Raw genomic sequence first — 26,979 nt, 5'->3', positions numbered from 1 at the left:
AGCAACCATTAACTGCCAGTAGCTCCTCAGCCAGAGGTGGGGGCCTCACAAACACTTGACCAGCCGTGATAGAATGTTGAAGAGCTCCACCTTGTGTAAGTAACGATAGCTACTGTGTACGTGAATGCAAACGCCACAGTGTATCCAGAAAACTGCGGTTCCTAGCATCCCCATCCATCCTCCAGCTTTTACCCCCTTCCCACCTTGTCTTCCATTGTGTTTTCTGGGCCCTGGAAACAGTTATATAGATTTCCCTTTCAAGAGTGAGCTGGGGTCAAGTTACTCTCACCGTTTGACCAGTTTATAAGTCTATGCATTGACTATTTCATGCTGCAGAAAGAATCTTGCTTCTCGGCCCAAGGCCAAGAGCAGTATTAATCTATAGGGATAAATAGGAAGATTTAGAAGGTAGTTTGACTCCACATCCATTTAGCAAATAAACAGTAATGTATTTTCCCCAGGGGCCTGTGACTTCCACAGCCATGAACTTTTAGCCAGAGTTACATCAGACATGAGTTTTTTCCAGGGGAGCAGATCTCAAACCCAAATAGGAAATGGCCAGTTATCCTCAAAACAGCCATTTTAACTTTTAAGATTTTACAGTCAAGTTGATATATTTTAGTATTAAATCTATGGTTTTTAATACACATATAGATTTATGTTACTACATCACAATCAAGATATAGAGCAGCTACAGCATCCCAGAATATTTCCTTATACAATTCATTTATAGTTATACCATCTCCCCACCCCTGATGTATGATACCCACTAAAAATTTTTCTATATTCTGAGTTTCATCCTTTATAAAATGTCTCATGTATGTATATGTATGTATATATGTAAATGTATGTATATATATGTATATGGGAAAATACAAAGTACTAGAACTTTCTAAGTTAACAAAAGACTCAATATTTAGCTTCATTGATGTATAAATTGGTGAGATGGCTCAGTGGTAAGGCACGTGCTATACAAGCCTGACAGCCTGAGTTTGAGCCCCAGAACCCACCAAAGGTAGGAGAGAACAGACTCCACAGAGTTGTCCTCTAACCCACACAAGTCCATCATGGCATGTGTGTCCCCGCTCTACATGATGTGTACACACACACACACACACACACACACACACACACACACACCATAAAAAGGTTAAGTATCTTCAGGGCCTGGAAGAATTGATCTAGAAGCCTCCTTACTGAGGACTAGTTATCAAGCTGCCGGGGGGGGGGGGGAGGGGGGAGCATAGTTTTACCTCACTGTGAAGGCTATAAACCACAACAATGACAAATGTGATGTTCTCACTAGTGAAATAGTGTCACTTATGTCTTGGAAGTAACTAAGAGCTGTCTAGTTGGGTTTAAGGCCCACTTAATATGAGGGAATTCATGCCTGGTACTGGAAACATAGCCAACTACCCATGACTAGAGAGGTCATAAACCATAGAGTAGAACCTATTTCTGCCATTTACACAAACCAATATAATTCCTAAATATTTTCTAAATACTTATCCTTATTTCCACAGATAAGCATAGATTTCCCCCCTCATCAAAGAAGCTTCTTTTTGCAATAGACAAAGATCATTACACCTACACCTGGTCAAAATGCAGAGAACAACAGACCATGGGGTACCTAACCCCAAGTGATCTACAGCTCAGTCTCTATCTGTGAGGCTCAAGGAAATTGTGGAAGAGGAAGTGTAGAAAGATCATAGGGGATTGAGAATTGGGATATCTGCTGTGCGATTGTGTCCTCTGAACATGGTAGGAAAGATACACAGGAAATTTCAACAATGTAGTTTCTTAAATGAGACCAGCATAGTGACAATACCAGTTGATATGCTACCTTAGATAGGGCAAATCTCACAAGGCCCTACACGTAAATGAAGAGTTAGAGGCAATCAGGGGCTTGTGAGAGAGGGAAATTCAGTTTTTTTCCAGGGATTTTTCCATGATGGGTTGGCCAAATTATCAGCTCCATAACACTCACATATAAGTAATACTAGATGGAGTCAGTAGGCGTGTGTGTATGTGTGTGTGTGTGTGTGTATGTGTGTGATAATAATAAAGAAGACATTGTTAATTTGAGAAGAAGTAGAAAAGGAGGACAGATGAAAATAATGTAAATACCATACTAATGTATGAGATTTTCAAAACAAAGATTTAGATAAAAATATCATGAGTCTATGTGTGTGCAATTGTGTGTTTGTGTTCATGTGTGTGAATGTAGGTGTACACGTGCTCTGGCACATTTGTGCAGATTAGAGAAGAGACAGCCTTATGTATTTCTCCTTACCTTACCTTCAACTTTGCTTGAGACAACATCTTTTTGGGCTTTGCCACTGTGTGTACCAGACTAACAACCCGTGGAACTTCTAAGGAGTCTCCTGTCTTTGTCTCCCATCTGGGATTACAGATACTAGCCGTCACACTTGGCTTTCCCTGGGTCCTAGGGTTTCAAACTCAGGTCCTCACACTTACATAGCCAGTACTTTGCTAAGGGAGCCATCTCCCCAGCCTTCGGTTTATTATTGCTGAGTGATAGTCCACTATCTGGCTTATTGTATATTTGAGAAAAATACTCAATAAAATAAAACCTCACAATGAAATTTAACAAAAACCATACAAAAATTTATGATAACACTCAATCATTTTTAGAAACCTGACACTTCATTTCTTACTAAATGATATTTATTATAGTCCACACTTTCTAATATGATGTCATGGTCCACTGGATATAAAATGATATGTGTCTTGTCTGTGTCATCCAATATGATTTAGATTAAACAACCATATTTAGCTGATCCCTACTTCTGTGCAACTCAATGATGCACATAATATGGTAATTGTGTTGGTGCTATGGCTCAGCAGATAGGAGCACTTGCTTCCAAGCCTGAGTTTGGTCCCTAGGGCCCACATAATGAAAGGAGAGGGCTGACTCCCCCAGGATGTCCACTGAGTTAAGTACACACACACATACACACACACACACACACACACACACACACACACGAAACAGGTGTATACATGTAAGACACCAGACACCATGGTAATGGTCATAATCTAGCAAATGGAACTTTCTGCACAAAGGACATTAATAGAAAATAAATCAGTTTCTATGGAAATACTAAATATCATTGTGACAAGGGACATCCAAGTCAAACACTTTCAATGTTTAAATGGAAGAGGCTGAAGCTGAGTTCCAATTTTCTCTACAAGCTTGAATGAACACTTAACACTGACCTGTTGCTAGGTATTGTGCAGCACTAATGGCCATCGCAGGGACAACACTGAACAGGTTCTTGCTTTTTAAAACTTCACAGTGTGGACACAGATAGAGATCTCGATGATATCCTTTATTTTTATGTTTAAGTTAATTTTCAATTTAGCATGCATCATTGGGCCTTTTCTTTCTTTTTTTAAGGAACTATTTATTTATTTTATGTATATGAGTACACTGTAGCTGTCTTCAATCACAACAGAAGAGGGCATCAGATCCACCATGTGGTTGCTGGGAATTGAACTCAGGACCTCTGGAAGAGCAGTCAGTGCACTTAACCACTGAGCCATCTCTCCGATCCTCATTGGGCCTTTTTCATGCATGTATATCATTATGATTTGTTCTAATTTGCCCCTATCTCCCACTCCCCCAATCTATCTCCCTGCCCCACTTCTTTTAACATCATTTTTATCAACTCTTTGAGAATTCATCCAATGTATTTTGGCCATAATCCCACTCTTCCCCTGAGCTCTTCATAGGTCCACCCCCCACCTCCCTATTCCCCAACTTTATGTTCTCCTTTTTAAAATAATAACCCACTGAGTCCGGTTTGTGCTTCATGTATGCTCATGGGTAGGGGCCATCTACCAAATGTGGTTAACTTACACCCTTAAGGAAAACTGACTCTTCCTCCCTGTAGAAGCTACCACCTGTCAATAGCTCTTCAGTTAGGGATTGGATCTCTGGAGCACACCGCTTGCCCACCTGCCATGCTGGGATGTTGACTGACTTGATTTTGTTCAGGCAGCCACAACTACTGTATCCTGTCAGTCTAGAGAACAGTGTTTTGCTCCAGGCCTCCCTGACCTCTGCCTCTTAGCATCTTTCTGCCACTTTCTTCCTCAGTGTTTGCCTGCCCTGCCCTTAGCTCTTAGCTGAGAGGCAATGCACATGTCTCTTTTGTGACTCTGCAGTATACAAACATTTATTTTCTGCACTTTGACCAGCTGTAAGCTTCTGTGTTAGCTAGACAGTGTCAACTGCACAAAGAAACTTCTCTGACATGGTCTGAGAGGTGTACCAACCTATGGGTTTAAAGATATAAATTCAACTTACCCTACTTTTCTTGGACCCCTTCCTTTTGAATGCCCCCTTTTGCTTTCTTGTCACCTGCATTTTATTATCCTCTCCATTTCTCTTCTGTCTCATCCTTTAAACTATTTTCCTCCCATGCCACAGTCCCCTTTTTAGTTTACACACACACACACACTACACACACACACACACCTGGGTTCCACATAAGAGAGAAAAGAGGTTGTTCTTTATTGATGGTCATCTATGCACCAAACTTTTTGCACCTGTAACTTCCCTAAGACTTTGAAATGTAGCTGTTGAAATCTTATTCTTTCAGATAAGGAAAGGAAGGAAAGGATTTTAAAAAACTAAGTGGTGATAGGGCTGGAGAGATGGCTCAGCTGGCAAGAGCACTGACTGCTTTTCCAAAGGATCTGGGTTCAATTCCCAGTATCTACTGTGTGGCTCACAACTGTTCTAGTTCCAGAAGTCTTGATCCTTTTGCACAGATAGACATATAGGCAAAACGCCAAATGCACATAAAATAAAAATGAATGTGTTTTTCAGACAGGAATCTAAATTTTAGGCTGGAACAAGGAAGTAGGCTTCAGACATGAAAATGACTTTGGGTTAGGACAGGGAAGTTGGCTCAGATATTTTGGTCATCCTGATAAGCCCTTAGAAATAGTGATCACAGGAGTGTTTGTGGAATTTTGTTTATTGCCTTGCTTGTTCTTTGACTATTTGTGTTTATTGTCTTGCTTGTTCCTTGACTATTTGCATCAATTGTATTGCTAGTTCCTCAACCTAGAACTGACCTTAATACTTTCATGTAATTAAAATGATATAAAAGCAAAAAGTAGGAGGGGGATGGGATCGGGGTTCTAGAGAGGGGAAATGGGGAAAGGGGATGGTATCTGAAATGTAAATAAATAAAATATCCAATAAAAAATGAATGTGTTGCTTAAACAAAACCAAAGTAAAGTGACAAGGTAGCAAAGCCAGGGTTCCCATCTAGGCTGTGACAACCCATCTAGGCTGTGACAAAAAACCAAAATGGAACAAAACAAACAGACCTAGCTCTTTCCAGTCTTTCCTGGTAACATTTCACCTATGTGGTGTAGGTGTCACTCACCATGGGATAGTTAATGATCTTCCTTAGCCTTTAGAGCATCACTAAATATCTCTCCATTTTGTTTCTGTCCCTGGTCCTGGAGCCGCCTGTCTTTCCGTTCTGCCACAGCCATCATCATTTTTTACTGCAGTTAATGTGTTTGCATATGTATCTACCTGCTTGACAATAAGATAAGAGCTCATATCCAGCCTGAGAGATGTCAGTGCTAGCTATTTACTCAACAGAACCTCAAACATACCTCCCAGTAAAGATGTGATTGAATTATTCATGATGTGATGTGCTCTTTACCTGAAAAATAGTGAGTCTTTTAGTTGGTCCTTTATGAAAATGTGCAATCAATATATTATTAACAATAGGCTACTAACATAGGAGTATGGGAGTATGCATTCGTCAGTATAAATAAGGCTAGATGCTGTGTGCATTTATTTATTTATTTATTTATTTATTTATTTATTTATTGGTTTTGTTTTTAGTTTTCTGAGACAGGGTTTTTCTGTGTAGCACTGGCTGTCCTGCACTCACTTTGTAGACCAGGCTGGCCTCAAACTCATAGAGATCTACCTGCTTCTGCCTCCTGAGTACTGGGACTAAAGACATTCACCGCCATACCTGGCTTGCTGTGTGCTCTTTACTCAAACAAACAGTCCTAAGGATGTTCCCTGTCAGGAAGCTTTTCTGAACATCTCCTTCAAGTGGAAAACTAACTTCCTTATAATCTATGGGACTAGTGCATTTAACCCTACTAAAAACTATATTTGACAGACAAAGAAAGAAAATAGTTGTGATAGGCTGTCTTACACTGTGCTACAGATAATGTACATCATTTACATTCACATGTCATTGGGCAGAAAATGTCCCCAATATTCCTCCTTGAAATGAAAGGGATTTGGAAATGTTGCTAGACAGTGTGATCAGGATAGAACTAGCTGTTCATGAGCCTACTTGCTTGTGCCTAAAGTAGGTTTTTCTGTTTCATCTATGCACTTGGATTAGACTCTATAGGTCTGAGTTCCTTCTAAGCCTTCATATCGCTCTGTACTTCCCAATCAAGAAAGGGGACTTCATTGAGTATAGCACTGAAGGCTCCCAGGCAGGCAGTGAGTGATGCTGATATATTCAAGGCCACTAAAAGTGAGCTCTGTCAATACAGGGAAGGCACGAGTTTCTTTTGTTTTCTTTCTGTTTGAGAACTTTTTATATTTGTTTTTTGTTTTTTGCGATATGTGACCAAGTAATTTTTACTTCAAACTTGTTTATAAGAAAGTTCATAATAGAAAGCATTTGTGTGTTTATTGTTGTGTTTGATTCATGTCTGGTTATACCCTAGATAGTCCACTCTAGAGAACATCAGGAAATGCATTGAAGTTGTCAAACATTTACCTAGTAATTTAATTATAGCAGCATCTGAAAAATTTATCCTCCAGGGTGCAGCTTTAAAGTTCTCACATTCTTGCTATCTGAACCTTTCCACTTTTCATATTTGCATTCAACTGGCTTCTCTTCAACAGAGTCCCTGTACTTACACAGTGATCTGTACTTATAAGCTATACTCTTTAAAGACGTGTTTCTTAGATTAATGAGCAAGAACCATGATTTTGTAGTTTTCTATAGCCATTATGGTTTCTGGGAAATGAGAGTTATTATTAAATGCTTCACAATTGATTGATTTTTATTGTAATAATGGTAGGAAAATTATCCTATCCAACTTAGAGCTCATACAGGAAGCATTTACATAAGTACCATATATGTGAGCTGTATATACCAAATGCTGTTCAAATTCTTATGAGTTTGCTGCTAGATGACCATTTAACACTGATTCATTTCTACTCTAGGTAGCCCATTTCTTTTTCTTATTTAAGGAAAATCTTCCAAAATTTAGGTAAGTTTAAAAGACACTATCAAGGTATCTGTTATACCTGTTCAGCATCTACACACTACACACACACACACACACACACACACACACACACACACACACACACAGAGGAGCATATGAGTGCTCTGTCTGAATGTACACGTGCAAGCCAGAAGAGGGCGCCAGATCACATTATAGATGGTGAGCCACCATGTGAATGCTGGGAATTGAACTCAGGACCTCTTGAAGAGCAGCCAGTGCTCTTAACCACTGAGCCATCTCTCCAGCCTCCACATATTTTTTGAATTTATTTTTAATTAAAATACTATATAACCCTCTATGTTTTCCAGACTCCCTCTCAAATTCATGGCCCTTTTTTCTTTCATTATTATTATGTATACATTAGTAAATATATATAAGTACAACCTGCTGAGTCCATTAAGTATTACTGGCTTGTGTATGGTGTTAGGGCTGACCACTTGGTATTTGGTAACCAACCATTCTAGATTCATATGTGAAACTACTACTGGGTCCAGAAAACACTATTTTCTGGTAGTAATCTCCACTTCTGGCTCTTAAAACAGAGACCCACAACTGGTCAAAGTGCAGAGAATAAGAGACTACAGAGTACTCAGGCTTAAATGGGGCACCTATATTATACTTTTCTCCCAAGGTTTAGATGATTACAAGACAGGGTGGAGAGATTGTAGGAGCCAGAGAAAGAAAGGAAGGAAGGGACAGAGAGAGGAAAGAAGGCAGGGAAGCCTTTTTTTAACCTGTAAATAAAACATTTATATCCTATTTTAAAATGTTTACATTACTACTTAAAATACTGTTTGTTTTTAATCATCTTCCACAGGTATTTGATATGTGTTAAGGTTAATTATATTTATAATTTATAAGATAATCATTTTCAAGAGAAATGTTAGTCCATTTATATTTTAGAAATTTGCATTATCTGAAAGTGCATACATGTCACACTGTTAGATATATCTTCAATCCACAGTCACATTAGTGAGGTCACAATAGTAAAACCTTATTTAACTCTTAGATAGAACTGTGAATGTTAACAGGAAGTACACTTTTTTTGGCAGGAGTCTGTTGGATATCATTCTAATTCCATGTCATTGTTAAAAATCTTGCTCTATTCCACTGCTTGCTGTGTAAAATTATCAGAATGTTAAAATAATGTTTGTCCATTACCATGTTATCTCAATTGGGGCAGTTATTGGGAGCATCTGCAAATGATGATGAAGTATCGTGTTTTAGTTTAATGGAAAAGAATCTAGTCTCAGACTATACTTTTAGATCTTTGTCTACACTACTCTAGACTTATAAATTCACTTACTGTCAATAAATTTGTACAATTATTTATGCTTTTCTACTTATAAGATTTTGTGGTCTATGAGCATGTATAGATTTATTTTTTTCCTTTCCAATGTAAAATCCCACTCGCTATTTTTCTTATCCAATTTATCTGCCTAATACTTCCTTTACAATGGACCTATTTCTTGTTCATAGTGTTAAGGTAACTGATATTAATTTTTCAATTCTGAGTATGATGCTGTATTTCTACTGACATATTTATCAAAAAGAGTTTGATATTCTAAATGTTTGATAAAATTCAGCCAGGAAGATATGTGCATGCCTAGAATTCCAGCACCTAATTGGCAGAGGATCTTGAATTCCAGGCTAGCCTGGGCTACATAGAGGGCCTGTCTGGAAATAAGATTTGAAACTTTTAACAGTGAAGAAAAATGATCCCTGGTTTGTGTTTCTAACTCAATCTCCTCATTATAGGTATACTTAGGTGCCACATGTCTTCTTTTTAAAACTTGGTTCATTCCTAGAAATGTATTCATTTAAATGAGTAATATTAGTAAGAACATTATCTGAAATTAAGGGTGGAATATATGGTAAATCATAATAATGATTCTTTTTTAATCAGTGTTATTTCTGTAATACCAGTAATACTATCCTAAATTTTTATTTCAGTACTTTTATCAACTCTTGTTAATTTTCTCCATCTTTAAAGAAATAAATTTGGCATTGATTGTAATGTTTTACTATTATCCATTTTATCTAGCTCTACTCTCAGGTTTACTATTGTTCTTCTTCATGCTAACTTTGGTTTTAGTTTGATTTTACCTTTAGGATTTCTTGAGGTGCAGCACTAGGTTATTTTGAAAACCTTCTGGTATATAATATAGTATTATAATATATTTTTATAATATAATATATGTACCATGTATGATATGTATTAAATATACTATATATTTTCTACTAACATTGCCCCACAGCATCTCAGGAGGTTTAATATGTTGTGTTTTCATTTTCATTCATCTCTAAGTGCCCTAGTTAATTTTCTAACAGTGTGATGAGACACTATGTCTAAGGCAACTTACAGAAGACTTTATTTGGAGTTTATAGTTTCAGAAGGTTAGTAGAGTCCATGACCATCATGGCAGGAAACAAGAAACAATCAGGAAGGCATTGTACTAGAGCAGTAACTGAGAGTTTACATATTAATCCACAAGCAGGAGGCAGGGAGACCTAACTGAAAATGGCATGAGCTTTTGGAACTTAAAAGTATATGCCCCAGTGACGCGTCTCTTCCAATAAGGCCACACTTCCTGATTCATCCCAAACAGTTTCAACACCCGAGGATTAAGTATTAAAATATGTGAGCCTATGGGGGCCATTCTCATTCAGACCAACACACAAGTAATTTTTTTATTTTTATTGTGATTTCCATTTTTTGATTTTTTGACTATTTAAGAGTTTGTTTAAATTCCACATATTGGCAAAATTTTCAGCTTTCTTCCCATTAGGAGTATCCAACTTCATTCTACTATACTTAGAAAAGATGCCATATGTAATTCTAATCTTTGTAAACTTATTGAGTTTTATTTAGTGACCTAGAAGTTTATCCCAGAAAATATTCCATATCTATGAAGTGTAGCTAATTTATAATTTTGTTCAAGTCCTCTATCTACATGTTAAATGTCCTATTGAAAACAGTATTTAAATCATAAGTACTTACTGCATTTCTTTCTTCTCTTGTGTTCTGTCAGTTACTGCTTAGAATTTCAGGGATGTTTTGTTTAGTGAATATAGATTTGTGATTGTTATAACTTCTTGATTAATTAATCACTTTTTAGCATATAAAATCTTCTGTTACCTGTAAATTACTTGAACTTAAATATTATTTTCTCTGATGTTAGTAGGGCGACCCAACTTTTTTGTGTGTGTCTTTTTTTAAAGTTTATATTTATTTTTATTATATGTATTTGTGTAGGTCTGTGTATGTGCTCATGTGTATGCAGATGCCCATGGAGGTGAGTAGAGTTCATTGGCTCCAGTGGAGCCAGAGTTACAGACAATAGTGAGCTGCACAATATAGATGTACAATGTAGCTGAAGTCCATGCCTCGGAAAGAATAGCAAGTGCTCCTAAGTCCTGAGCCATCTCTCCTGCCCAAGGCCCAAAGTGGCTTCTTCAATTTAAAAAAACTAAAAAGCATATGTGTGTGTGTGTGTGTGTGTGTGTGTGTGTGTGTGTGTGTGCGCGCGCGCGTGGATGTATATGCCATGGCATGTATTGGAGGCCAGAAGTCAATTTTCATGGTTTTGGTCTACCCTTCATCAAATTTCTTCTCTTATGATTTTGCTTGCACATGTACACAATGCATGCAGTGCATACCGACTGAATGACCACTTTCTTTCCCCCACTTCCCTTTCAATCCTCTCAACCCCTCCTCTTCTCCACAAATCTCTCACAATTCAAGAATATCTTCTTCTTCTTCTTTTTTTTTTTTTGGTCCCAATGAGATTAATCAGAGCTGTCTTTGTGACCATGGGTTTGAAGCTATCCATCAGAGCTCAATGAACTCAGTAGTGGGTACATTTATTAGTTATTTTTAATTTTGATGTGAGAAAACACAGTGACAAAAAGTGAGTTATGAGAGGAAGAGTTTCGTTTTGTTTATGGTTCCAGAGGGATAAGAATCCATGAGGGCACATCATCAGAAGCAGAAAGCTGAGAGATCACATCTCAACTAGAAGCATGATGCAGAGAGACTGAACCGAGAGCAGGGCAAGGCTTTCTCAAAGCCCATCCCCCCGGCCCCATTCCTGTGACATCCTCTAGCAAGGCACATATCCTAAACCTCCACAAATAATGTCACCACAGGACATATGGAGTTCAAATGTCTTAGCCTATGGAAGACATTTCTCATTCAAGCTATCACAGAATACAAGTAAAGGCGATTATTTCTCCATCCTAGAAACTGTTACTAGCCAATAGTTCAGATGTAAAGGGGAGGGCCCCATGAACTAGCCCTTCACCCTATCTTCTGGTTCTTACATCCATCCCAACCAACTCTTCTTAAGCAATGTTCCCTGAGAGCTAGAGGGGGTGATATTAATGTCCTGTGTAGGGCTTGGCCCACTACTGTCATTTGAATTTTCTTAATAAACATCAAGAAAATATTACGTTAGCTATAATTGTTACTGACAATTATACTTCTACTATTTGTTACATTTTATGTGCTTATCTATACACCACAAAGAAACCATGACAGAGTTAAACTGTAAACACAATTAACTTTATATCCTGTTTCACAACTCAGTTTTTTTACCTGCATGTTGTCTGTCCTTATCACCTAATATTTATCCTTTCTTGATCTTCTTTCTACATACATATACACTGTACCCACATGTACATTTGTCTATGTGCATGCACACACACACACACACACACTATAGGTTAGGATTCCCATATAAGAAAGACTATGCAGGTTTTGCCTTTTTGAAATTGTGTGACCTTACTTAATATTATATATTTAAAGTCCATTCATATCCATTCAAACTTTATATTTAATTTTTCTTTATAGCTAACTATTCCATTTTACATATGTGCCAGATTTTCATTATTTATTCATCTACATTGGTTCCATTTCTTTGCTATAGTGAATAAAGCAGCAATAAATATAAAGGTGAAAATATCATGCCCAGGAGTACAATATCTGGGTCATATAGTAATTCTCCATTAATTTTTTGGGGGAAGCTCCAAATTCATTCCATAACACCTTTGTCAGTTGGAACTGCCACCAGCAATGAATAATGGGTTTATCTTTTTCTCCAGTTCTCTCCATCATTTTCTTGGTCAGATTTATCTTTTAAATGATTATCTCTAATTCTATTTATATTTTTTATTTTTTAATTTCTTTTTCATTATCCTTACATGTATACTTACATATAAACTGCCAATCAATAAACAAGCTAACGAGTTGAATACATAGTTTTTAAAAATCCCACAAATGGCCAATATTTTAAAGTGTTCAGCACCCCTAGCCATCAGGGAAATGTAAATTAAAACTACTTTTCTATAGCACCTCACCCCACTCCAAATGTCTGCCATCAAGAAATCTAATTAAGGTCCCAAGTGGTGGTGGAAGGAAGGAGACCTAGAGAGAGTTACATAAATACAACCTTTGGTTGAAGACATGACTCCAGGGAACAGCACAGGCTGCTCTTCAGAGAACCTAGGCTCAATTCCCAGCACCCACACTGTGGCTCACAAATATCTATAATGCCAGTTTTAGGGATCCAATGTCTTCATCTAGCCTCCACAGGCACTAGGCATGTACACAGCACACAGACATACACACAGGCAAAACACACACAACACATAAAATAAAATGAAGAAATAAAAATGTATAAGTACAGCCAGCTGTGTCCATTAAGTGCTGTTTGTATGTATATATTTTTAGGGTTGACCATTTGATATTGGATAACCAGTTAGGGGCTCATTTCTGGGTAAGCTTGATTTTTTTCTCTCTCTCAGGAATCTTAATTTTTTGTAACTTTTCACCTAGGGGTAGGGCCTTCCTTGCAAGATTTCCCCCATCCATGCTGGCATGTCAACTGACAGTGTCACTGCCTGGGTCTTACTTAAGCAGACATAAAATAATAAGATTTCCATGTTTGTTTTTTTTCAAACACCCTTAGTATTATTTATCCCTCCTCCTTCCACTCCATCCATATTACCTTCTCTTTTACCATCCCCAATTAAAGCCCACCCACCCCATTTCCCTCATTTTCCCCATTTCCCCCTTTATAATACCAATCTCTTACTATTTCCCTCTCCAGACCCACTTCTTTCCCTGACTCCTTGGTCCCTTGACCTTATATGCCAATGAACAAGAACCACAATGCATTTTGATATCCTACAGAAGAAATACAGAGGCTCATGTGGACACAAAATGCTGACTCCCTGCTTTTGCTTCATGTGCTGACGTGTGCATTTCTAGAGATTATGGATGAGAGTGAGCCAGGAAATTGGGAGATCTGAGCGAGGGGCCTTGTATTACCCCCAACCCTTCCTAGCCCAAGAGGTGGCAATTTCCGTGTAGACCCTATCTCATCAGACCTCCAGCTGCCAAGTGCAAACTCCTATCAGTGCTTATAGCAAAGAGGGCATGAGCACCTGGTGTCTGTCAGGGACAGCACTATCCCTGCCTTTTAGTTGCTAGGGAGAGAGAGAGAGAGAGGCCCTTCATTCCGCTCCTGTGGCTTTCCCAGTTCCTGATGGGCTACAAAAGTCCCATCCATAGGGGAAAACACTAATAATATAAGTTAATGGAAAGTCAAGCTTCCAAACACGGTTTGCTGAGGTGGGTGATGAGCATCAACTTACCCACAAGATGCATTCGTATCTCTTTTGTGCATGCTTTGTTATTTGACTCGATAGGAACTTTTAACAAAGTAAATGTACTGTATACATAAGTGCAAACTGTTAAATATGTACTGAGTTTGTTTTACTTAAATTAATAAAAAAGAGAAGAAAATAAATGTGGAGACTCAAAAGTTCCACTTTCTGATAGTGCTTTCTGCTCTCTGGTGGTTCTGTTCCCTCGGACTCTCACTTCCTTACATCCACAAAATCCTCTCATGTATATCCCTTATCATGCCATTTTGATTCAACTAGTGGTTTTGGAGATACCTGTTTTTATAGTTTTAGTGACATTACATTGTATTATATACACAGAGCATAGCCTATCATAAGATTCTGAGGCCATTTTATCAATGGAAGTCAATTATAAACATCTTCCTGCCCTTTGCATTACCTTGTTCTCCTTGATTATAAAGTCATCATCACAATATTTCCTCTAACACATTTAGAAGCCATCAGCTAGCATTGTGATTCTTGTTTCAGCCATTAAACATAACAGAGGTAATCCAAGAAGGATTACCTGTTACCAAGAAGGTAACAGCAAGAGTCTGTGGGGTTTCATCATATTTCTGTTTGTTGTGTTCACAGTTACTTTCCTTTAAAAAAGAAGCATTCCTAATGTCACCTGTTTTATCACTTCCTTTGTGTGTGAGAAACTTGTCTTTACCATGCCTTTTAAAAAATGTATGTTGTCTGTGTGTATCTCTCTTGCTCCCTCTCCCTCTCCCCCCACTGTGTGTGTGTGTGTGTGTGTGTGTGTGTGTGTGTGTGTGTGTGGTTTTTTTATGCCACACAAGTGGAGGTCAGAGAACAATTTTCAGGAGTCAATTCTTTCTGTCCAGTATGTGGCTACTGGGAATTGAACTTGGGTCTTCAGACTTAATGGCAAACACCTCTACTCACTGAGTAATGTTGCAGACCTTTGGAAGTTCTTTTAGGGTAGAGGCATTAGTGAACAGTTTTCTTAGTGTTTTTTTTTTTTTCATCTAATGCTTCCCTTAATATCTGAAAAATATTTGTATCAGATATGGGTTTATGAATTTGCAATGTTTTTCTCTTGGCCTTTGAACATGTTACTGCAATTTTTTCTGACTTCCGCGTGTTCAGTTGAGAATAACTACTGTCACTGAATCAGCTTTTCTGTTTAGGTGGCGTTTTATGTGCTCAAGATATTTTTGTCTGGTTTTCAGATATTTCACTATGAGTGTAATTCTTTGGATTTATTTTTATATGGAATTGTAATTGAGTACATGGGCTTATGACCGCTCTCAAATTTGAGGAATTATCAGACATTGATTTTCCAATACATGTAAGTCCCATTCTTTGTCTATTTCATGGTCCTATAGTTTTCTGAGGATTTGTTTTTTATTTTCAGTCATATTACCTCTGTTGTTCAGAAATATCTATTCATTTATCTCCAGTTTCAAGAAATAGTTTTCCTCTCTCCATTCTGCTATTACAGTGTATTATTCTACTTGTAATTTCAGTTTCTGTTTTGCAACTTGCCTTTGCTGGAGAGAATGGAGTCATTGTTTTTCAGTGATATTTGTCTTAAGAAAAGCAATTACTATTTAAGCGAATTATGTTACCCTTTCCTTTTCCAGGTTCCTGGTGAGATTAAACAAGAGTTTAGATGACTCTATTATCTGCATAAGTTGACTTTTATGAGTTGCTACCTTTTCTAGGACCCAGGATGGGATATATTACACAAAAAACCCTATAGAATTCATGATCATGTTATTCCCTATGACTTAGGAGCATCTGCTCCTCTGCTTCTGCCTCTGCCTCTGCCTCCTCTGCCTCCGCCGCCGCCTTCTCCTCCTCCTCCTCCCCTTCCCTTTCCCCTTCCCCTTCCCCTTCCCCTTCCCCTTCCCCTTCCCCTTCCCCTTTCCTCCTCCTCTTCCTCCTCCTCCTCCTCCTCCTCCTCCTCCTCCTCCTCCTCCTCCTCCTCCTCCTCCTCCTCTTCTTCTTCTTCTTCTTCTTCTTCTTCTTCTTCTTCTTCTTTTTCTTCTTCTCCGTACCTTTCATAGTTTTGCATACACTATCTGGGGGTTTTGTTATAATTATATATAAATAGCAAGAATATAAATATATGTGCTTATATTACCTTCTCAAAAGTCAAAGTTAGGTCATTTTTATGCTTGGAATTTTTTGAGAAAAAGTAACAAGTCTAAGGTAATAGAAACACCATGGAATATAAAAAACTGCTAAGAACTTAAAATTGAAAGACTAAAACTGTGTGTGTATCATCTGCTGGATAAAAAATAATTTACATTCACTATCATCAACTTTAGGTCTTTCTTCATGTTCTTCTCATAAAAACAGGGCTGCAACCTCTTCTATAGTGTCAAAAAAAAGCAGAGAGAAATCAGTTCCTCATCTAATTAATAAGGCACACTTTCCTCATTTGCAGAACACATGCCATATACTATTCTTGTATAGATTGAGATCCTTATTTTTACACACACACACACACACACACACACACACACACACACACACACATACACACACACCTGACCAGTAAGCCTTCCCTTTTCAAAGCTATTTGGCTTCCTTCAATACCACAAAATATGGCTACCTAGCTTGTGACTTCTATAGTAAATGCTAAATGGAATATATCTGAATAGAATTAGCTAGATCAGAACTGAATCTTTCCACACAGAAAAGTGTAAAGTACTGATAGACTTTTGCCAAGATTTCAGGGGTAAATAAAAAAGAAGTTGTATTTGGGGAGAGAGAAAAGACTGGAAGACTAGCAGCTAAAAGGACCTAAGAAAGAAGTGTATCCAAGTTAGTATCTATTGTGAAACTCTAGTAGAGTAAGCTCACTAATACCTTGAAATTTTTAGTAAAATTCAAATATCCCACACAATTTGCAAGTAATTTTTCAATCATTTTATTTTAACCCTTTTATCAACAACTTATTTATTAATTTTTTGTATATGAGTGCACTGTCTTCATGCACACCAAAAAGGAGCATCAGATCCCATTACAGATGGTTGTAAGCCACTATGTGGTTGCTGGAAATTGAACTCAGAACCTCTGGAAGAGCAACCAGTGTTCTTAAACACTGAGCCATCTCTCCAGCCCCTTATTTCAATATTTGTTCATATAATAATTATATATATTATATATATATTATATTATATACTTAGCTTCCCCCCCCCCAAAGTATAAGGGCTCTGGCTCTACCAGTATCAGAGAATACTGCAAGGCCAGGCCTATGGTTTCTTCAGGACCAGTGAACTCTGGGAGACCAGGCCTCTGGCTCCAGTAGAACCAGAGAGCAAAGGATGACCAAGCCTCTGACTTTTGCAAGTCCAGAGAGTACCCAACTTTCATGTCTCTGACTTCTTTTGGACTAGAAAGCACCCTGCAACAGGATCTCCATCCCAGAGCTCAGAGCTTTGTCCTGCTCCTTGTGCTCAGGTTTTCCTAAGAGACTGGGGCTGTAGTTCCAGTAGTCTCTGAGGTCAGTGTGAATGTGGGTTTCTGACTTCTGAGATTTCAATGGTCATTTCAGGATCTAGACTCTATATAACTATGGTCTCAGATGTTACTCAGTGCTCATGACTCTAATCATAGCCTCCTGATACGAGACAGGCCTTAGTGGGCCTGAGTTATGGTATTTTCCCCACAGCAAGTTCACAGAATTCACAGAATTTCACTATTCTTGGTAGCTGGACTTCAGGCAGATATACCTCTAGGACAAATCACAGAAAACAAAATATCCAAATAGACTTGAACAAGGTAAATTTTAAACTGAAAAAAAAAAAAAGCCAAACCCACTATAACAGGCACAAAACATAGCAAGGAATATAATTATGACCTGATAGCAACCAACCCACTCCCCTATAAGGAAATCCAAAGTTACAGAGATAGCAGGAGTATCTGAGAAAGATTTCAGTCTGACATTTTAAAAGAATTCAGGATCATATAAAAAGATCCAAAAAAACAGATGCACGAATTATGGAAATTCACCCAAGGCCTCCACAAGACAGTCTCCACAGTGAATGTCACAGTCAGTAAATTGGAGGCAAGACTACAAAATATGGAGAGAAAATGCAGCAAGGAAATTGAAATATTTAAAAACAGCCAAACAGAAATACTTGAAACCAAGAAGGTAGCCAATCAAATGACACCATTAACAGACAAGACCGTGCAGAAGAATGTATTTCAGGAATGGAGGAAAAATTTGAGATGATAATATATAGAGACCTATACAAGGAGAAAAATAAGGCGTGTAAGCAGTGTTTCTAAGAAGCCTGGAATACATTCAAGAGGTTAAACCTGAAAATTAATGGTATAGAAGAAAGAACAGAGGTAAAATCAAATGTAATAGACAGACAATGTAATAAAATTATAGCAGAACATTTCTCAAACTTAGAGAATAAAGGAGACATCAAAATACAAGGAGTATAGTGAACCACAAACAGACATGATCAGAGAAGAAACTCCTTAGGACAGATCACAGACAATGTTTTTTTAAAACGTAGGTTCCCTTGGGCCTGAGAACCCAAGGTCTGGACCTCTAGAGTCCCTCCCCTTCCTATGCCTGTTAGCTTGCCACACTTCCAACCAACTGCAATGGTCTGCAACTGCTTAGAAGCATAAAACCTAAAACCCAGAGTTTCAGCCATGAGACTAAAAACCTACCATCATTTGGCTAATCCACAACATATCAGATTGTAGTAACAGCAATCAAAGAACTAAACGGCCACTCAACAAAGGTAAGAAGAAAAAAATACAAATGTCATAACTCTAGATGCCTAGATCCCATTGCAAATACACAAAGATGAACGGTCAAGACAATATGCCTACTCCAGAAATCAGCGCCCCATTGTAAGATTCCCTAAGAACAAGAATGCTAATTTAGTGAAAGCAAGAAATAGGGACTTCAAAATAGCAAGTATGGATATGTTCAAGAACCTTAAAGGGGATATGAATAAATGCCACAATGAAGACCATTAAAACACAGTTGAATGAAATAATGAAGAAATTCAAGATCTGAAAGTAGAATCACTAAAGAAAATTAAACTGAAATAAAACTCAAATTGAAAACTTCAGGTAGTCAAACAAAAGGCTCGGAGATTAAGGCTCCCAGTTTGAATGAAGTAAAAGAGTTTCACATCTTGAAGATTAGGTAGAAGAAAAGATAACTCAGTCAAAATAAATGTTAAATCTAAAATGAATCCATGTGTAAAATATTCAGAAGATATGCAACACTAAGAAAATATCAAACAAAAATAATAGGTATGGAGGAAGAAAAAAACCCAAGACAAAAGTACAGAAAAGGGTTTTTTAAATTATGTTATTTATTTATATTTCAAATGTTGTTCCCCTTCCTGGTCCCCCCTCCACATGCCCCCTACCTCTTTCCCCTCCACTTTGCCTCTAAGAGGGTGCTCCCCACCCACCTACCCACTTCCAGAAAACCCCTCCAGCATCCCCCTTTGCTGGGGCAACACGCCTCCACGTAATGAAGCACCTCCCCTCCCATTGATGCCAAATATGGAAGTCCTCTGCTAAATATGTAGCAGGAACCATGGACCCACCCATATATACTCTTTGGTTGGTGGTTTAGTCCTTGGGACTTTTGTGGGATCTGGTTAATTGATATTGTTGTTCTTCCTATGAGGTTACAATCCCCTTCAGCTCCTTCAGTCCTTCCCCTAACTTTTCCATTGGGGTCCCAGGGCTCAGTCCAATAGTTGGCTGTGAGTATCTGCATCTGTCTTAGTTGAGTGCTGGCAGAACCTCTCAGAGGACAGCCATACTAGGGTCCTGTCTGCAGGATGCTTCTTGGCATCTGTAATAGTGTCTGGGTTTGGTGTCTGCAGATGGGATGGATCCCCAGGTGGGTCATTATCTGGATGGCCTTTCCTTCAGTCTCTGCTCCATTTTTTGTCCCTGCATTTCTTTTATACAGAAGCAATTCTCTGTTAATAGTTTTGAGATGGGTGTGTGGTCCCATCCCTCCACTGGAGGCTATGTTTATTTACTGGAGGTGGTCTCTTCAGGTTGTCTCTGCTACTGTTGGGTATTTCTGAAAAGTTCCTCAACCTAAAGAAAATTATGTCTATGTCTATGTCTATCGAGGTATAGAGCAGCAAATAGACAGAACAAGAACAGAAACCCCCCATGACACATAACAATTGAAACAAATATTTAGAAAAAAGAAAATACATTAAAAGTGGCAAGGCAAAAAGACCAAGTCACATATAAAGGCAGGCCCACTAAATAACAGCGGATTTTCAGTGGAGACCTTGAAAACAAGAAGGGCTTAGATAGATGTTCTATAAGCTCTATGAGACCATCATAGATACAAGTCCAGACTATTATACCTAACAACACTATCAATCACATTAGAAGTAAGAAAAATATTTCATGGTAAAAACAAATTTAAGTCTTCTGCTGAATTCTCCCAAATCAGCACAATTTAAATGTGAATATCAGACATTTAACACAGCAGACTCCAGAGGTGCCCATAGATCCAGGGCCTAAGGAGAGTGGCTAGCCTAGTTCTGGGGTCCTCTTCCTCTAGGCTGTTCCTCCCCTGGGAACCTTCTTCCATCTCTTAAAGCCAGAGACAGAAGAGAGAGATAACTGCCTGGAGAGCTAAATCACAACTGTCAACATTTTTCTTTATGTCTGGTATCCCATGGAGGCCAAATGAAAGGAAAGAGAACAGTTTGCAGCAGAGGTGGTATGTAGGGGACAATTTGACAGGAGTATGTATATAGAGAAAATTTAAGTTTCATTTGGAATTCTGTAAGCTTGGTACATTTTAAGATGTTTCAACTGCTCAAGATTGTCTCTTGGAACAGAAACCACATGAGATATAATTCTTTCTGGTATGAAATGGATTATATGAGGCATGAAATACAAAAAAAAAAATGTTTTAAAATGTTTCCTTAAGGAAGATTGAATTTGCTATGAACATTAGTTTTGCATAGACTGAAATAAACGTCTAAGTTTTACTCAACCTAAAGTGTGACATACTGAAGCAAAAGTGTCAGCCATTGAAAAGAGGTTTAATTTCTTTTGTAGCTGGGATGTAGTATGCAGATGTGGATGACTTAAGTACTCTTTAAAAGCTGTTATGAACACAAGCCAACAAATAAAGTTGCACCACTGACTACAGCCAAGTGTTGTTGAAAATCCTACTAGTGTTCCCTTTGGGCAGAGGTTGCCTAGTTATAAATTATGTAGACTCCAACACATTGAAAGACACTCAGCTTCTGCTTAGGTCATAACTTCTCATATGATTGGTATAAGTGAATACATAACTGCTTGTGACAATCTTATTTGGAAATTTGAGATTTCAAAAGACTGTTGCCCTGCCAGTTCAAAGGTTCCTGTTGCTGAGTTAGTGAGTTAGTATGCAGGTGTCCCCTCTTACTCTTTGCTGTCATTTGTAATGTTTGGGAGAATCCGTGGGATTAAAGTTCTGATTACAAATGACTTAACTTGAAAGTGTTTTTTTTTTTTTTCATTGCAAACCCATATATGTCATCTTGGTACCAAGACCAAGGATCACAGTCCTATTGGAAGCCACACGTTTTCTTACAAATTGATTTTGAATTAATGAAAAATATTAGCATATTTGTATAATAGTCAAAAAGATAAAAATAAAACCAGTAGAAAGGCAGGGAAAAGGATAAATAAAGAGAACACAAGTTACAAAAATATTCAGATTAAAGTGGTAAGATATCCCTAATTGTAATTAAATTAAATAGAAATGAAAAATATGTTACCAATAAGAAACATCATGATATTTGAGAATGGATAGCAATTCACGATACAAAAAAAAAATGCTATCTGTAGAACAGATAGCAATACACATCTAAAAATATGCTATCTGAAAAATTTTATTAAATAAAAGGACATAGGGGCTAGTGAGATGGCTCTATGGATAAAGTCACTTTCCACCTAACAACATGAATTTAATCCCTAGGACCCCCATGATGTAAAGAGAACCAGATCCTGCAAGTTGTCCTCAAACCTTCACACATACACACAGACACAGACACAGACACACACACACACACACACACACACACACAAAACACCTCAGCACTGAAAGCTGAGATGCACTGGTTGCAAACACAACTCTTCTGATTGGCATGGCTACAGAGAAGAGCTCTGCTCTCAAAGACTTCAGAAACCTGGACTTTTAACCATACCTAATGTTCATTACTTAGATGATAAAATTTGGTACATTAGAGCTAAATGGATTTGGATGGGGTTTTGGATGGTAAACTGATAATATAGAAGAGAGAACACTCTGAGGGCTTTAAATGAGGATGCTTTGTAATTTCCATTTTCTATGGATGTGAATTTATGAAGCTAAGCTGCCCCAAAAGTTTCCATTCTCTGATTATTCAAGAAAACACTAATGTAAGTATTCCCGGGCAGACTTTTACAGGTGTAAATTAAACCTCAAGTGAGTTGATCTTAAAATTATCCAGGAATGTGTGACTAAATCAGGATAGCCATTTCAAAGTAGTTTCATTGTCTTAGCAGAAGAAGAATAAGTGAAAGAAATGCATCGCGTGAGGATTCAAAACATGCCTGTTTGGAAGATGGAGAGGACCCTGCACAGAAATCGGAAAGAAGTCTCAGAATTAAGGACCTTCAGCTAACAGCTAGAGAAGAAAAACTCCAGTCCTACTATATGATGGGCAATATTCCAGCTGAGTTTACACTTTGCTCTGTGTTAGTGGAGTCGTATGGTCATCAATCACCTTTGTCAAACTCTTTTGGATTAAAAAGCTGCTAGGACATTAGTAAGGCATGCATTTGGACATGCCTGTGAATGGGCTCTGAGAGAGAATTAACTAAAGTGAAACAGTGTACCTTGAAGGTGTGAGTCACCATGGGAGTGGGCTGGGGGAGTCTGGCCTGAATTCAAACAGGGAAAGAAGAAAGGCAACTGAGGACCAACACTCCCTTTTCTGTGTCCTTCCTTTTTTTATAATATGATGAATCCATGAGGAGATATAGAATCCCAACTACAAAACCCCTTTTGCCAGATATTTTTTCACAGTATTGAGAAAACTAACATACCCTTTTGATCTACCATATGTAAATCATGTCTATTATCAGAGTGGGTAGTATCTTGGTCCTCTCAATCAAAAAAAACTCAACTCTCAATTTAAAGGAAATAAGAGATAGTTTATTCTGGAGCCGAATATGAACCTGGAAACAAAGATTCATTTTACTACTCCAAATACCATATTCCTATATTGTAGCAGTTTCATGATTTTTATGGTAATAGAACAAAGTTGTGCCTCAAATAGAATTAAAATATATAGTTAAATACATTAGCATATCAGATAATACAGGTTACAGCTTGTTATAGACCTCAGAGGATTTCTGGTGCCATTCTGCTTTTGTATAGCTGGAGCTAGTGATTTGCTCAGAGTACATTTGAAACTTTTGATAGTCACAAGTGTGTTCGGTCAGACATGGAGTGGGCAATGAATAGCTTTCAAAGAAGCTAAAAAGAACCCAAAAGAATTTGGTTTTAGCCCTCAACATTTTAACTCTTCATAATCATGAAGGCCGGTCATTTAGCTTTATAGAATCTCTAACAGGTGCAGTTCTTTGTTTCTTGTTTTGTTGTTATGTTTGGTTGTTTGTTGTGTTGTATTGGGTTTTTTTTTTTTCTGGGAACTTCAGTCCCTAGTACTGGCATATACTCAAGGGTTATATGTACAAATTGATGTGCTTTCTTTCCTCCAAGTGCCTGATAGTGTTGTACTGAATCACTGCATGAACTTGGAGACATGCAGCCAGCCATATTCTATGCTGTGACTGAGAAGGGCTAAAACTCAGTAGCAGACATACTTCCATGTCTATAACTGAAACAAATGTCTTCTAGTTTGTCTTTAGGGTCATAGATGGATGTGTCTCCTGATAGGCGCCTGCATGAGCAGTCCTGCTCTCAAACCACAGTCAAGAATTTTAATGCCTATGTCAAGATTTATGGTGGTACTAAGGTCAGAAGGTCAGCCTGTAGGGATTATTGACTAATATGGCCCCCTCTGGGTCCCTATGTGGGCCCATATGTCAAACCACAATGAAGAGAGGTGACGGGGGAGATTAACAGCTCTTTACATCTAGTTTGATACTGATGTTAGAATGTCTGCCCCATGGACTAACACAAGTATGTCTCCTAGCTTGGACTTTAAATAGACAGAATGTTCTGAGACCATGGTTGAGAAGGGCTTGGGATAACTTGAAACCATTTCAGATCTGCTGTGTTATTGAGATTACTGAGTGTATTAATTACTTTTCTAGTGTTGTGATGAAACACTATGACCAAGACATCTTATAGAAGAAAGGAGTTATTTGTGCTTCTGGTTACAGAGGCTTAGAGTCTGTGATACAGACTTGAGGCAGCAGGCTGCAGGCATGATAGCTAAAGCAAAAGCTACCATCTTACAACCCAAATCACAAGCAGGAAGCAGAGACAGAATACCAGGAATGCTCTGAGGCTTTAAACTAGTGGTTCTCAACCTGTGAGTCATGACCCCACAGGGATTGCATGTCAGATATTGACATTATGCTTTATAACAGTAGCAAAATTGGTCATGAAGTGGCAATAAAATCATTTTATGGTTATGGACGGATCACCATAACACTAAGAACCATATTAAAGGGCTGCAGCACGAGGAAAGTTGAGAACCACTGCTTTAAACTCCCAAGCCACATGGCCAGTGACATACTTCCTCCCACAAGGGCATATTTCCTAAACCTTCCAAAATGTTATTGAGTAGAACCAAGAATTTAAATGTCCAAGACTATGGAGGTCTCACTCAAAGCACTTGTTTTAGGTACTTTACAATCATTGTGACAAAATACCATAACCAGGGCTAATTGTAAAAGAAAGCTCTTCATTTGGCTTACAGTTTCAGAGAATTGGAGTCTGTGATTGTGGAATAAAGACAAAGGCATGGTAGCAGACATTGCTGAGAGCTCACATCTTGATCTACAAATGAGAGAGAGAGAGAGAGAGAGAGAGAGAGGGAGAGAGAGAGAGAGAGAGAGAGAGAGAGAGAGAGAGAGAGAGAGATTGAGCACTGGGAACAGCATGAGGCTTTTAAATCTCAAGGCACATCCACAATCACACACTTCCTCTAACAAGGATGCATCTAATACTTCTTAAACAGTTCCACCAACTGGGCATTATGTAATCAAATATGTGAGCCTATGGAGGCCATTCTCATTCAAATCACCACACTACCACAGTAAGCATGTTTCAGTGACAGATAGTTGAAATCCCCAGAAGCCTCTTATAGATGCAGGGCAGTCTACAAATCAGTGAAACTGGAGCCCAGGTTTGGCCCATTTTGTATCTTCTGTGGTACCTAGGTTAGAAGACCTTTTCTGCCAATGAACATGGGTATGCCCTTTTTTGGAAGTTTGTGAAAACAAAACTAATCTTAAATTATAGCACAGCAAGATAGATATGAATTAAAAGGTAATTCTAAAATTTATGGCCACCACTGAATGCACTGATACTTCCTCCTGAAACAGTAATGTATGAGAATTCTCCAATGCTCCTTTAGCAGTTAGTGTTAGTAGTCAGACCAAAGTAAGCCATTTATGAGCTTAGATCTTAACAGTTCTAAAAGATTCTTTTCACTCTTCCTGTTCATTGTTTTAAACCACTAATTCATAAGAACATTCACAACATACATTTACAAAGAACATATGGTAAGCCATAAATCAATCTCAATGCTTTAAAAACAATTTAATCATAAACCATGCTATTTGTTAACAATAAAATAAAACTGAGATTAAAAATAGAAAAATGACAGAAAAAGAGGCTGAGGACATTACCTGAATTCATATAAAGCTTGCCTTATATACATGGGATTTGAGGTTCAATCCTCAGTACCAGAAAAGAAAATAAAAAATTTACATGAAAATATTTAGCCACTTATACATTAAACAGTACTCTTTCAAATAACCCACTGATAAAAACAAGTATCAAGAAAAATATATATAACTTTTTAACAATTAGGCCCTTAAGTCAATATTTAGAAGAACAGAATAAATACAAATCAAAAAGGAGGTCCATGATAAAGAATTGATCAGAAACCAATATAGCACTGAAAATAAAAAAAATGAAAGAATATCAAAAGAGTAAAAGACTGACTTTTAGACAGATCAGTGATATGCATAAACATCTAACAAGGCTTCAGGGAGATAAAAGGGCTGAGAAAGGAGAGGAATGAAAGGAAGACAGGAAGGAAGGAGAGAGAAACTCAGTCTATGAATTTGAAGGAGAGTGGAATGAAGGCTATGGGAAGGTTTAAAGGAAGGAGAGAAATTATATAATTATATTATAATCCCTAAAAATAAAATGAAAAAGAGGGGAATGGGGCACACATTGCTAACAGTAGCCTTGGAGCTATTGACAAGTGATAGCTGCTAGAAGAGAGTCAGTTTTCCCTAAGAGTGTAGCCTTGGTATCCCACACTCTAGAGGGAAGCCACACATCTAAGACTATTTGGACAGCACAAATTTATTTTGACAGGACAAAAGACCCAATGTTTAGTGAATGAGGATGGTGGAATGGATCTTGGAAAAATTGGGGGAGGAAGATGAATATGATCAAAACACATTACATGAAACTCTCAAAGAACTCATGATATTTTTAAAGAGACAGTTGCCTATACACATTCCCACAAGCCAAGCCCTCCAAGGTGTCATTTGAATGATGAAAGCTAATGATTCCAAAACCCCACTAACATGGAAAACAAAAACAAAGACAAAACTAAAATAACATTATCCTCAGACATTTGACAATATAGAATGCACCCAGTGAGTCCATTCATATACTCAATATATCTGTTATGAAGATGCTTGTTCATTTGTATTTGTGATGAGCTAAGATAATGTAACTCCAATTAGGACATTAAATAAAGGGCTTTTCAGTTGCTTGGA

General features: G+C 37.9%; 1 long non-coding RNA gene across 2 annotated transcripts; it reads left to right on the top strand.

Moving 5' to 3' along the window:
• On the top strand, window positions 1-26,979 carry LOC143435467 (uncharacterized). Of its 2 annotated transcripts, none has more exons than XR_013105800.1 (2): window positions 1-95; window positions 22,546-26,979. It is a non-coding gene; the product is annotated as an uncharacterized LOC143435467 (long non-coding RNA). The 2 variants fall into 2 exon arrangements; XR_013105801.1 differs by having other exon boundaries at window positions 22,543-26,979.

Source organism: Arvicanthis niloticus, chromosome X, assembly GCF_011762505.2.
Source record: "Arvicanthis niloticus isolate mArvNil1 chromosome X, mArvNil1.pat.X, whole genome shotgun sequence".
Taxonomy (NCBI): domain Eukaryota; kingdom Metazoa; phylum Chordata; class Mammalia; order Rodentia; family Muridae; genus Arvicanthis; species Arvicanthis niloticus.
This window is presented reverse-complemented; position numbering and strand designations above follow the sequence as displayed.